Source organism: Pleurodeles waltl, chromosome 5 (genome assembly GCF_031143425.1).
Source record: "Pleurodeles waltl isolate 20211129_DDA chromosome 5, aPleWal1.hap1.20221129, whole genome shotgun sequence".
NCBI lineage: Eukaryota > Metazoa > Chordata > Amphibia > Caudata > Salamandridae > Pleurodeles > Pleurodeles waltl.
Window position 1 is genome coordinate 306,400,924 of NC_090444.1, and position 13,753 is coordinate 306,414,676.

The window sequence follows — 13,753 nt, forward strand, 5'->3', positions numbered from 1 at the left end:
GGTAGGTCTAGCGCCCGCGACAGGATATGCCCCAAAACACGATGTGGACACATCATATTTTCAGAAAGAAAACAAAGCTGTTTTTTGCTAACTGCCTAGCTGTGGATTTTGGCCTCTAGCTCAGCAGGCACCTGGGGAAACCTAGAAAACCTGTGCATTTTTGAAAACTAGATACCTAGGAGAATCCAAGATGGGGTGACTTGTGGGGCTCTGACCAGTTTCTGTTACCCAGAATCCTTTGCAAACCTCAAAATTTGGCAAAAAAACACTTTTTCCTGTCATTTCAGTGACAAAAAGTTTTGGAATCTGAGAGGAGCCACACAATTCCTTCCACCAAGCGTTCCCCCAAGTCTCCCGATAAAAATGGTACCTCACTTGTGTGGTTAGGTCTAGCGCCCGCGACAGGATATGCCCCAAAACACGATGTGGACACATCACATTTTCAGAAAGAAAACAGAGCTGTTTTTTAATAAGTGCCTAGCTGTGGATTTTGGCCTCTAGCTCAGCCGGCACCTGGGGAAACCTAGGAAACCTATGCATTTTTTAAAACTAGACACCTAGGGGAATCCAAGATGGGGTGACTTGTGGGGCTCTGACCAGGTTCTGTTACCCAGAATCCTTTGCAAACCTCAAAATTTGGCAAAAAAAACACACTTTTTCCTGTAATTTCGGTGACAGAAAGTTCTGGAATCTGAGAGGAGCCACAAATTTCCTTCCACCCAGTGTTCCCCCAAGTCTTCTGATAAAAATGATACCTCACTTATGTGGGTAGGCCTAGCGCCCGCAACAGGATATTGGCCAAAAACAACGTGGACACATCACATTTTCAGAAAGAAAACAGAGCTGTTTTTTACTAAGTGCCTAGCTGTGAATTTTGGCCTCTAGCTCAGCCGGCACCTGGGGAAACCTAGGAAACCTGCCCATTTTTTAGAACTAGACACCTCGGGGAATCCAAGATGGGGTGAATTGTGGGGCTCTGACCAGGTTCTGTTACCCAGAATCCTTTGCAAACCTCAAAATTTGGCAAAAAAACACTTTTTCCTGTCATTTCGGTGACAGAAATTTCTGGAATCTGAGAGGACCCACAAATTTCCTTCCTTCCAGAGTTTCCCCAAGTCTTCTGATAAAAATCATACCTCACTTGTGTGGGTAGACCTAGCGCCCGCGACAGGATATGCCCCAAAAACGACATAGACACATCACATTTTCTGAAAGAAAACAGAGCTGTTTTTTACTAAGTGCCTAGCTGTGGATTTTGGCCTCTAGCTCAGCCGGCACATGGGGAAACTTAGGATACCTATGCATTTTTTAAAACTAGACACCTAGGGGAATCCAAGATGGGGTGACTTGTGGTGCTCTGACCAGGTTCTGTTACCCAAAATCCTTTGCAAACCTCAAAATTTGGCAAAAAAAACACACTTTTTCCTGTAATTTCGGTGACAGAAAGTTCTGGAATCTGAGAGCAGCCACAAATTTCTTTCCACCCAGTGTTCCCCCAAGTCTTCTGATAAAAATGATACCTCACTTGTGTGGGTAGGCCTAGCGCCCGCAACAGGATATTGCCCAAAAACTATGTGGACACATCACATTTCCAGAAAGAAAACAGAGCTGTTTTTTACTAAGTGCCTAGCTGTGAATTTTGGCCTCTAGCTCAGCCGGCACCTGGGGAAACCTAGGATACCTGCGCATTTTTTAGAACTAGACACCTCGGGGAATCCAAGATGGGGTGACTTGTGGGGCTCTGACCAGGTTCTGTTACCCAGAATCCTCTGCAAACCTCAAAATTTGGCAAAAAAACACTTTTTCCTGTCATTTCGGTGACAGAAATTTCTGGAATCTGAGAGGACCCACAAATTTCCTTCCACCCAGAGTTCCCCCAAGTCTTCTGATAAAAATCATACCTCACTTGTGTGGGTAGGCCTAGCGCCCGCGACAGGATATGCCCCAAAAACGACATAGACACATCACATTTTCAGAAAGAAAACAGAGCTGTTTTTTACTAGGTGCCTACCTGTGAATTTTGGCCTCTAGCTGAGCCGGCACCTGGGGAAACCTAGGAAACCTGCGCATTTTTTAGAACTAGACACCTTGGGGAATCCAAGATGGGGTGACTTGTGGGGCTCTAACCAGGTTCTGTTACCCAGAATCCTTTGCAAACCTCAAAATTTGGCAAAAAAACACTTTTTCCTGTCATTTCGGTGACAGAAATTTCTGGAATCTGAGAGGACCCACAAATTTCCTTCCACCCAGAGTTCCCCCAAGTCTTCTGATGAAAATCATACCTCACTTGTGTGGGTAGGCCTAGCGCCCGCGACAGGATATGCCCCAAAAATGACATAGACACATCACATTTTCAGAAAGAAAACAGAGCTGTTTTTTACTAAGTGCCTAGCTGTGGATTTTGGCCTCTACCTCAGCCGGCACATGGGGAAACTAAGGAAACCTATGCATTTTTTAAAACTAGACACCTAGGGGAATCCAAGATGGGGTGACTTGTGGGGCTCTGACCAGGTTCTGTTACCCAAAATCCTTTGCAAACCTCAAAATTTGGCAAAAAAACACTTTTTCCTGTCATTTCGGTGACAGAAATTTCTGGAATCTGAGAGGAGCCACAAATTTCCTTCCACCCAGTGTTCCCCTAAGTCTTCTGATAAAAATGTTACCTCACTTGTGTGGGTATGCCTATCGCCCGCGACAGAATATGCCCCAAAACACGGCGTGGACACATCACATTTTCAGAAAGAAAACAGAGCTGTTTTTTGCTAAGTGCCTAGCTGTGGATTTTGGCCTCTAGCTCAGCCGGCACCTGGGGAAACCTAGCAAACCTGTGCATTTTTTAAAAATAGACACTTAGGGGAATCCAAGATGGGGTGACCTGTGGGCCTCTGACCAGGTTCTGTTACCAGAACCCTTTGTAAACCTCAAAATTTGGCAAAAAAAACACTTTTTCCTGTCATTTCGGTGATAGAAAGTTCTGGAATCTGAGAGGAGCCACAAATTTCCTTCCACCCAGCGTTCCCCCAAGTCTTCCGATAAAAATGTTACCTCACTTGTGTGGGTAGGCCTAGCGCCCGCGACAGGATATGCCCCAAAGCACGATGTGGACACATCATATTTTCAGAAAGAAAACAGAGCTGTTTTTTGCTAAGTGCCTATCTGTGGATTTTGACCTCTAGCTCAGCCGGCACCTGGGGAAACCTAGCAAACTCGTGCATTTTTTAAAACTAGACACCTAGGGGAATCCAAGATGGGGTGACTTGTAGGGCTCTGACCAAGTTCTGTTACCCAGAATCCTTTGCAAACCTCAAAATCTGGCAAAAAAACACTTTTTCCTGTCATTTCGTTGACAGAAATTTCTGGAATCTGAGAGGAGCCACAAATTTCCTTCCACCCAGCGTTCCCCCACGTCTCCCGAAGAAAATGGTACCTCACTTGTGTGGGTAGGCCTAGCGCCCGCGACAGGATATGCCCCAAAACACGATGTGGACACATCACATTTTCAGAAAGAAAACAGAGCTGTTTTTTGCTAACTGCCTAGCTGTGGATGTTGGCCTCTAGCTCAGCAGGCACCTCGGGAAACCTAGAAAACCTGTGCATTTTTGAAAACTAGATACCTAGGAGAATACAAGATGGGTGACTTGTGGGGCTCTGAGCAGGTTCTGTTACCCAAAATAATTTGCAAACCTCAAAATTTGGCAAAAAAGCACACCTTTTCCTGTCATTTCGGTGACAGAAATTTCTGGAATCTGAGAGGAGCCCCAAATTTCCTTCCACACAGCGTTCCCCTAAGTCTTCTGATAAAAATGTTACATCACTTGTGTGGGTAGGCCTAGCGCCCGCGACAGGATATGCCCCAAAACACGACGTGGACACATCACATTTTCAGAAAGAAAACAGCTGTTTTTTGCTAAGTGCCTAGCTGTGGATTTTGGCCTCTAGCTCAGCCGGCACCTGGGGAAACCTAGCAAACCTGTGCATTTTTTAAAACTAGACACCTAGGGGAATCCAAGATGGGGTGACTTGTGGGGCTCTGACCAGGTTCTGTTGCCCAAAATCCTTTGCAAACCTAAAAATTTGGCAAAAAAAACACACTTTTTCCTGTCATTTCGGTGACAAAAAGTTCTGGAATCTGAGAGGAGCAACAAATTTCCTTCCACCCAGCGTTCCCCCAAGTCTTCTGATAAAAATGATACCTCACTTGTGTGGGTAGGCCTAGCGCCCGCAACAGGATATGCCCCAAAAACGACGTGGACACATCACATTTTCAGAAAGAAAACAGAGCTGTTTTTCACTAAGTGCCTAGCTGTGGATTTTGGCCTCTAGCTCAGCCGGCACCTGGGGAAACCTAGGAAACCTGCGCATTTTTTAGAACTAGACACCTCGGGGAATCCAAGATGGGGTGACTTGTGGGGCTCTGACCAGGTTCTGTTACCCAGAATCCTTTGCAAACCTCAAAATTTGGCAAAAAAACACTTTTTCCTGTCATTTCGGTGACAGAAATTTCTGGAATCTGAGAGGAGCCACAAATTTCCTTCCACCCAGCGTTCCCCCAAGTCTTCTGATAAAAATGATACCTCACTTGTGTGGGTAGGCCTAGCGCACGCGACAGGATATGCCCCAAAACACGATGTGGACACATCACATTTTCAGAAAGAAAACAGAGCTGTTTTTTGCTAACTGCCTAGCTGTGGATTTTGGCCTCTAGCTCAGCCGGCACCTGGGGAAACCTCGCAAACCTGTGCATTTTTTAAAACTAGACACCTAGGGGAATCCAAGATGGGGTGACTTGTGGGGCTCTGACCAGGTTCTGTTACCCAAAATCCTTTGCAAACCTCAAAATTTGGCAAAAAAAACCACACTTTTTCCTGTCATTTCGGTGACAGAAAGTTCTGGAATCTGAGAGGAGCCACAAATTTCCTTCCACCCAGCGTTCCCCCTAGTCTTCTGATAAAAATGATACCTCACTTGTGTGGGTAGGCCTAGCACCCGCGACAGGATATGCCCCAAAAACGACGTGGACACATCACATTTTCAGAAAGAAAACAGAGCTGTTTTTTACTAAGTGCCTAGCTGTGGATTTTGGCCTCTAGCTCAGCAGGCACCTGGGGAAACCTAGAAAACCTGTGCATTTTTGAAAACTAGATACCTAGGGGAATCCAAGATGGGGTGACTTGTGGGGCTCTGACTAGGTTCTGTTACCCAGAATCCTTTGCAAACCTCAAAATTTGGCAAAAAAAAACACTTTTTCCTGTCATTTCGGTGACTGAAATTTCTGGAATCTGAGGAGCCACAAATTTCCTTCCACCCAGCGTTCCCCCACGTCTCCCGAAGAGAATGGTACCTCACTTGTGTGGGTAGGCCTAGCGCCTGCGACAGGATATGCCCCAAAACACAACGTAGACACATCACATTTTCAGAAAGAAAACAGAGCTGTTTTTTGCTAACTGCCTAGCTGTGGATTTTGGCCTCTAGCTCAGCCGGCACCTGGGGAAACCTCGCAAACCTGTGCATTTTTTAAAACTAGACACTTAGGGGAATCCAAGATGGGGTGACTTGTGGGGCTCTGCCCAGGTTCTGTTACCCAGAATCCTTTGCAAACCTCAAAATTTGGCAAAAAAAAAATTTTTTCCTGTCATTTCGGTGACAGAAAGTTCTGGAATCTGAGAGGAGCCACAAATTTCCTTCCACCCAGCGTTCCCCCAAGTCTTCCGATAAAAATGTTACCTCACTTGTGTGGGTAGGCCTAGCGCCCGCGACAGGATATGCCCCAAAACACGATGTGGACACATCACATTTTCAGAAAGAAAACAGAGCTGTTTTTTGCTAAGTGCCTAGCTGTGGATTTTGGCCTCTAGCTCAGCAGGCACCTGGGGAAACCTAGCAAACCTATGCATTTTTGAAAACTAGATACCTAGGAGAATCCAAGATGGGGTGACTTGTGGGGCTCTGACCAGGTTCTGTTACCCAAAATCCTTTGCAAACCTCAAAATTTGGCCAAAAAAAACACCTTTTCCTATCATTTCGGTGACAGAAATTTCTGGAATCTGAGAGGAGCCACAAATTTCCTTCCACCCAGCGTTCCCCTAAGTCTTCCGTTAAAAATGATACCTCACTTGTGTGGGTAGGCCTAGCGCCCCCGACAGGATATGCCCCAAAAACGACGTGGACACATCACATTTTCAGAAAGAAAACAGATCTGTTTTTTAATAAGTGCCTAGCTGTGGATTTTGGCCTCTAGCTCAGCCGGCACATGGGGAAACCAAGGAAACCTATGTTTTTTTTAAAACTAGACACCTAGGGGAATCCAAGATGGGGTGACTTTTGGGGCTCTGACCAGGTTCTGTTACCCAGAATCCTTTGCAAACCTCAAAATTTGGCAAAAAAACACTTTTTCCTGTCATTTCGTTGACAGAAATTTCTGGAATCTGAGAGGAGCCACAATTTTCCTTCTACCCAGCGTTCCCCCACGTCTCCCGAAGAAAATGGTACCTCACTTGTGTGGGTAGGCCTAGCGCCTGTGACAGGATATGCCCCAAAACACAAAGTGGACACATCACATTTTCAGAAAGAAAACAGAGCTGTTTTTTACTAAGTGCCTAGCTGTGGATTTTGGCCTCTAGCTCAGCCGGCACCTGGCGAAACCTAGGAAACCTGCGCATTTTTTAGAACTGGACACCTCGGGGAATCCAAGATGGGTGACTTGTGGGGATCTGACCAGGTTCTGTTACCCAGAATCCTTTGCAAACCTCAAAATTTGGCAAAAAAACACTTTTTCCTGTCATTTCGGTGACAGAAATTACTGGAATCTGAGAGGAGCCACAAATTTCCTTCCACCCAGCGTTCCCCCAAGTCTTTTGATAAAAATGATACCTCACTTGTGTGGGTAGGCCTAGCGCCCGTGACAGGATATGCCCCAAAAACAACGTTGACACATCACATTTTCAGAAAGAAAACAGAGCTGTTTTTTGCTAAGTGCCTAGCTGTGGATTTTGGCCTCTAGCTCAGCCGGCACCTGGGGAAACCTAGCAAACCTGTGCATTTTTTTAAACTAGACACCTAGGTGAATCCAAGATGGGGTGACTTGTGGGGCTCTGACCAGGTTCTGTTACCCAGAATCCTTTGCAAACCTCAAAATTTGTCAAAAAAACACTTTTTCCTGTCATTTCAGTGACAGAAAGTTCTGGAATCTGAGAGGAGCCACACATTTCCTTCCAACCAGCGTTCCCCCAAGTCTCCCGATAAAAATGGTACCTCACTTGTGTGGGTAGGTCTAGCGCCTGCGACAGGATATGCCCCAAAACACTATGTGGACACATCACATTTTCAGAAAGAAAACAGAGCTGTTTTTTGCTAACTGCCTAGCTGTGGATTTTGGCCTCTAGCTCAGCAGGCACATGGGGAAACCTAGAAAACCTGTGCATTTTTTAAAACTAGATACCTAGGAGAATCCAAGATGGGGTGACTTGTGGGGCTCTGACCAGTTTCTGTTACCCAAAATCCTTTGCAAACCTCAAAATTTGGCAAAAAAAACACTTTTTCCTGTCATTTCGGTGACAGAAAGTTCTGGAATCTGAGAGGAGCCACAAATGTCCTTCCACCCAGCGTTCTCCTAAGTCTTCCGATAAAAATGTTACCTCACGTGTGTGGGTAGGCCTAGCGCCTGCGACAGGATATGCCCCAAAACACAACGTGGACACATCACATTTTCAGAAAGAAAACAGAGCTGTTTTTTGCTAAGTGCCTAGCTGTAGATTTTGGCCTCTAGCTCAGCCGGCACCTGGGGAAACCTAGCAAACCCGTGCATTTTTAAAAACTAGACACCTGGAGGAATCCAAGATAGGGTGACTTGTGGGGCTCTGCCCAGGTTCTGTTACCCAGAATCCTTTGCAAACCTCAAAATTTGGCAAAAAAAACATTTTTTCCTGTCATTTCGGTGACAGAAAGTTCTGGAATCTGAGAGGAGCCACAAATTTCCTTCCACCCAGCGTTCCCCCACATCTCCCGAAGAAAATGGTACCTCACTTGTGTGGGTAGGCCTAGCACCTGCGACAGGATATGCCCCAAAACACGACGTGAACACATCATATTTTCAGAAAGATAACAGAGCTGTTTTTTGCTAAGTGCCTAGCTGTGGATTTTGGCCTCTAGCTCAGCAGGCACCTGGGGAAACCTAGCAAACCTATGCATTTTTGAAAACTAGATACCTAGGAGAATCCAAGATGGGGTGACTTGTGGGGCTCTGACCAGGTTCTGTTTCCCAGAATCCTTTGCAAACCTAAAAATTTGGCCAAAAAAAACACCTTTTCCTATCATTTCGGTGACAGAAATTTCTGGAATCTGAGAGGAGCCACACATTTCCTTCCACCCAGCGTTCCCCCACGTCTCCCGATAAAAATGATACCTCACTTGTGTGGGTAGGTCTAGCGCCCGCGACAGGATATGCCCCAAAACACGATGTGGACACATCACATTTTCAGAAAGAAAACAGAGCTGTTTTTTGCTAACTGCCTAGCTGTGGATTTTGGCCTCTAGCTCAGCAGGCACATAGGGGAAACCGAAAAAACCTGTGCATTTTTTAAAACTAGATACCTAGGAGAATCCAAGATGGGGTGACTTGTGGGGCTCTGACCAGTTTCTGTTACCCAAAATCCTTTGCAAACCTCAAAATTTGGCAAGAAAAACACTTTTTCCTGTCATTTCGGTGACAGAAAGTTCTGGAATCTGAGAGGAGCCACAAATTTCCTTCCACCCAGCGTTCCCCTAAGTCTTCCGATAAAAATGTTACCTCACGTGTGTGGGTAGGCCTAGCGCCCGCAACAGGATATGCCCCAAAAACATCGTGGACACATCACATTTTCAGAAAGAAAACAGAGCTGTTTTTTGCTAACTGCCTAGCTGTGGATTTTGGCCTCTAGCTCAGCCGGCACCTGGGGAAACCTAGAAAACCTGTGCATTTTTGAAAACTAGACACCTAGGGGAATCCAAGATGGGGTGACTTGTGGGGCTCTGGCCAGGTTGTGTTACCCAAAATCCTTTGCAAACCTCAAAATTTGGCAAAAAAAACACACTTTTTCCTGTAATTTCGGTGACAGAAAGTTCTGGAATCTGAGAGGAGCCACAAATTTCCTTCCACCCAGTGTTCCCCCAAGTCTTCTGATAAAAATGATACCTCACTTGTGTGGGTAGGCCTAGCGCCCGCAACAAAATATTGCCCAAAAACGACGTGGACACATCACATTTTCAGAAAGAAAACAGAGCTGTTTTTTACTAAGTGCCTAGCTGTGAATTTTGGCCTCTAGCTCAGCCGGCACCTGGGGAAACCTAGGAAACCTGCGCATTTTTTAGAACTAGATACCTCGGGGAATCCAAGATGGGGTGACTTGTGGGGCTCTCACAAGGTTCTGTTACCCAGAATCCTTTGCAAACCTCAAAATTTGGCAAAAAAACACTTTTTCCTGTCATTTCGGTGACAGAAATTACTGGAATCTGAGAGGAGCCACAAATTTCCTTCCACCCAGCGTTCCCCCAAGTCTTTTGATAAAAATGATACCTCACTTGTGTGGGTAGGCCTAGCGCCCGTGACAGGATATGCCCCAAAAACAACGTGGACACATCACATTTTCAGAAAGAAAACAGAGCTGTTTTTTGCTAAGTGCCTAGCTGTGGATTTTGGCCTCTAGCTCAGCCGGCACCTGGGGAAACCTAGCAAACCTGTGCATTTTTTTAAACTAGACACCTAGGTGAATCCAAGATGGGGTGACTTGTGGGGCTCTGACCAGGTTCTGTTACCCAGAATCCTTTGCAAACCTCAAAATTTGTCAAAAAAACACTTTTTCCTGTCATTTCAGTGACAGAAAGTTCTGGAATCTGAGAGGAGCCACACATTTCCTTCCAACCAGCGTTCCCCCAAGTCTCCCGATAAAAATGGTACCTCACTTGTGTGGGTAGGTCTAGCGCCTGCGACAGGATATGCCCCAAAACACTATGTGGACACATCACATTTTCAGAAAGAAAACAGAGCTGTTTTTTGCTGACTGCCTAGCTGTGGATTTTGGCCTCTAGCTCAGCAGGCACATGGGGAAACCTAGAAAACCTGTGCATTTTTTAAAACTAGATACCTAGGAGAATCCAAGATGTGGTGACTTGTGGGGCTCTGACCAGTTTCTGTTACCCAAAATCCTTTGCAAACCTCAAAATTTGGCAAAAAAAACACTTTTTCCTGTCATTTCGGTGACAGAAAGTTCTGGAATCTGAGAGGAGCCACAAATGTCCTTCCACCCAGCGTTCTCCTAAGTCTTCCGATAAAAATGTTACCTCACGTGTGTGGGTAGGCCTAGCGCCCGCAACAGGATTTGCCCCAAAAACATCGTGGACACATCACATTTTCAGAAAGAAAACAGAGCTGTTTTTTGCTAACTGCCTAGCTGTGGATTTTGGCCTCTAGCTCAGCCGGCACCTGGGGAAACCTAGAAAACCTGTGCATTTTTTAAAACTAGACACCTAGGGGAATCCAAGATGGGGTGACTTGTGGGGCTCTGGCCAGGTTGTGTTACCCAAAATCCTTTGCAAACCTCAAAATTTGGCAAAACAAACACACTTTTTTTTGTCATTTCGGTGACAGAAAGTTCTGGAATCTGAGAGGAGCCACAAATTTCCTTCCACCCAGCCTTCCCCCAAGTCTTCTGATAAAAATGATACCTCACTTGTGTGGGTAGGCCTAGCGCCCGCGACAGGATATGCCCCAAAAACGACGAGGACACATCACATTTTCAGAAAGAAAACAGAGCTGTTTTTTACTAAGTGCCTAGCTGTAGATTTTGGCCTCTAGCTCAGCCGGCACCTGGGGAAACCTAGCAAACCCGTGCATTTTTAAAAACTAGACACCTGGAGGAATCCAAGATGGGGTGACTTGTGGGGCTCTGACTAGGTTCTGTTACCCAGAATCCTTTGCAAACTTCAAAATTTGGCAAAAAAACAATTTTTCCTGTCATTGCAGTGACAGAAATTTCTGGAATATGAGAGGAGCCACATATTTCCTTCCACCCAGAGTTCCCCCACATCTCCCGAAGAAAATGGTACCTCACTTGTGTGGGTAGGCCTAGCACCTGCGACAGGATATGCCCCAAAACACGACGTGAACACATCATATTTTCAGAAAGATAACAGAGCTGTTTTTTGCTAACTGCCTAGCTGTGGATTTTGGCCTCTAGCTCAGCCGGCACCTGGGGAAACCTAGAGAACCTGTGCATTTTTTAAAACTAGACACGTAGGGGAATCCAAGATGGGGTGACTTGTGGGGCTCTGACCAGGTTCTGTTTCCCAGAATCCTTTGCAAACCTAAAAATTTGGCAAAAAAACACTTTTTCCTGTTTTCAGTGACAGAAAGTTCTGGAATCTGAGAGGAGCCACACATTTCCTTCCACCCAGCGTTCCCCCACGTCTCCCGATAAAAATGGTACCTCACTTGTGTGGGTAGGTCTAGCGCCCGCGACAGGATATGCCCCAAAACACGATGTGGACACATCACATTTTCAGAAAGAAAACAGAGCTGTTTTTTGCTAACTGCCTAGCTGTGGATTTTGGCCTCTAGCTCAGCAGGCACATAGGGGAAACCTAAAAAACCTGTGCATTTTTTAAAACTAGATACCTAGGAGAATCCAAGATGGGGTGACTTGTGGGGCTCTGACCAGTTTCTGTTACCCAAAATCCTTTGCAAACCTCAAAATTTGGCAAGAAAAACACTTTTTCCTGTCCTTTCGGTGACAGAAAGTTCTGGAATCTGAGAGGAGCCACAAATTTCCTTCCACCCAGCGTTCCCCTAAGTCTTCCGATAAAAATGTTACCTCACGTGTGTGGGTAGGCCTAGCGCCCGCAACAGGATATGCCCCAAAAACATCGTGGACACATCACATTTTCAGAAAGAAAACAGAGCTGTTTTTTGCTAACTGCCTAGCTGTGGATTTTGGCCTCTAGCTCAGCCGGCACCTGGGGAAACCTAGAAAACCTGTGCATTTTTTAAAACTAGACACCTAGGGGAATCCAAGATGGGGTGACTTGTGGGGCTCTGGCCAGGTTGTGTTACCCAAAATCCTTTGCAAACCTCAAAATTTGGCAAAAAAAACACACTTTTTCCTGTAATTTCGGTGACAGAAAGTTCTGGAATCTGAGAGGAGCCACAAATTTCCTTCCACCCAGTGTTCCCCCAAGTCTTCTGATAAAAATGATACCTCACTTGTGTGGGTAGGCCTAGCGCCCGCAACAGAATATTGCCCAAAAACGACGTGGACACATCACATTTTCAGAAAGAAAACAGAGCTGTTTTTTACTAAGTGCCTAGCTGTGAATTTTGGCCTCTAGCTCAGCCGGCACCTGGGGAAACCTAGGAAACCTGCGCATTTTTTAGAACTAGATACCTCGGGGAATCCAAGATGGGGTGACTTGTGGGGCTCTCACAAGGTTCTGTTACCCAGAATCCTTTGCAAACCTCAAAATTTGGCAAAAAAACACTTTTTCCTGTCATTTCGGTGACAGAAATTTCTTGAATCTGAGAGGACCCACAAATTTCCTTCCACCCAGAGTTCCCCCAAGTCTTCTGATAAAAATCATACCTCACTTGTGTGGGTAGGCCTAGCGCCCGCGACAGGATATGCCCCAAAAACGACATAGACACATCACATTTTCAGAAAGAAAACAGAGCTGTTTTTTACTAAGTGCCTAGCTGTGGATTTTGGCCTCTAGCTCAGCCGGCACATGGGGAAACCTAGGAAACTTATGCATTTTTAAAACTAGACACCTATGGGAATCCAAGATGGGGTGACTTGTGGGGCTCTGACCAGGTTCTGTTACCCAAAATCCTTTGCAAACCTCAAAATTTGGCAAAAAAACCACACTTTTTCCTGTAATTTCGGTGACAGAAAGTTCTGGAATCTGAGAGCAGCCACAAATTTCCTTCCACCCAGCGTTCCCCCAAGTCTTCTGATAAAAATGATACCTCACTTGTGTGGGTAGGCCTAGTGCCCGCGACAGGATATGCGCCAAAACACGATGTGGACACATCACATTTTCAGAAAGAAAACAAAGCTGTTTTTTGCCAACTGCCTAGCTGTGGATTTTGGCCTCTAGCTCAGCAGGCACCTGGGGAAACCGAGAAAACCTGTGCATTTTTTAAAACTAGATACCTAGGAGAATCCAAGATGGGGTGACTTGTGGGGCTCTGACCAGTTTCTGTTACCCAAAATCCTTTGCAAACCTCAAAAATTGGCAAAAAAAACACTTTTTCCTGTCATTTCGGTGACAGAAAGTTCTGGAATCTGAGAAGAGCCACAAATTTCCTTCCACCCAGCGTTCCCCTAAGTCTTCCGATAAAAATGTTACCTCACTTGTGTGGGTAGGTCTAGCGCCCGCGACAGGATATGCCCCAAAACACGACGTGGACACATCACATTTTCAGAAAGAAAACAGAGCTGTTTTTTGCTAAGTGCCTAGCTGTGGATTTTGGCCTCTAGCTCAGCCGGCACCTGGGGAAACCTAGCAAACTCGTGCATTTTTTAAAACTAGACACCTAGGGGAATCCAAGATGGGGTGACTTGTGGGGCTCTGACCAGATTCTGTTACCCAGAATCCTTTGCAAACCTCAAAATTTGGCAAAAAAAAACACTTTTTCCTGTCATTTCAGTGACAAAAAGTTTTGGAATCTGAGAGGAGCCACACATTTCCTTCCACCAAGCGTTCCCCCAAGTCTCCCGATAAAAAT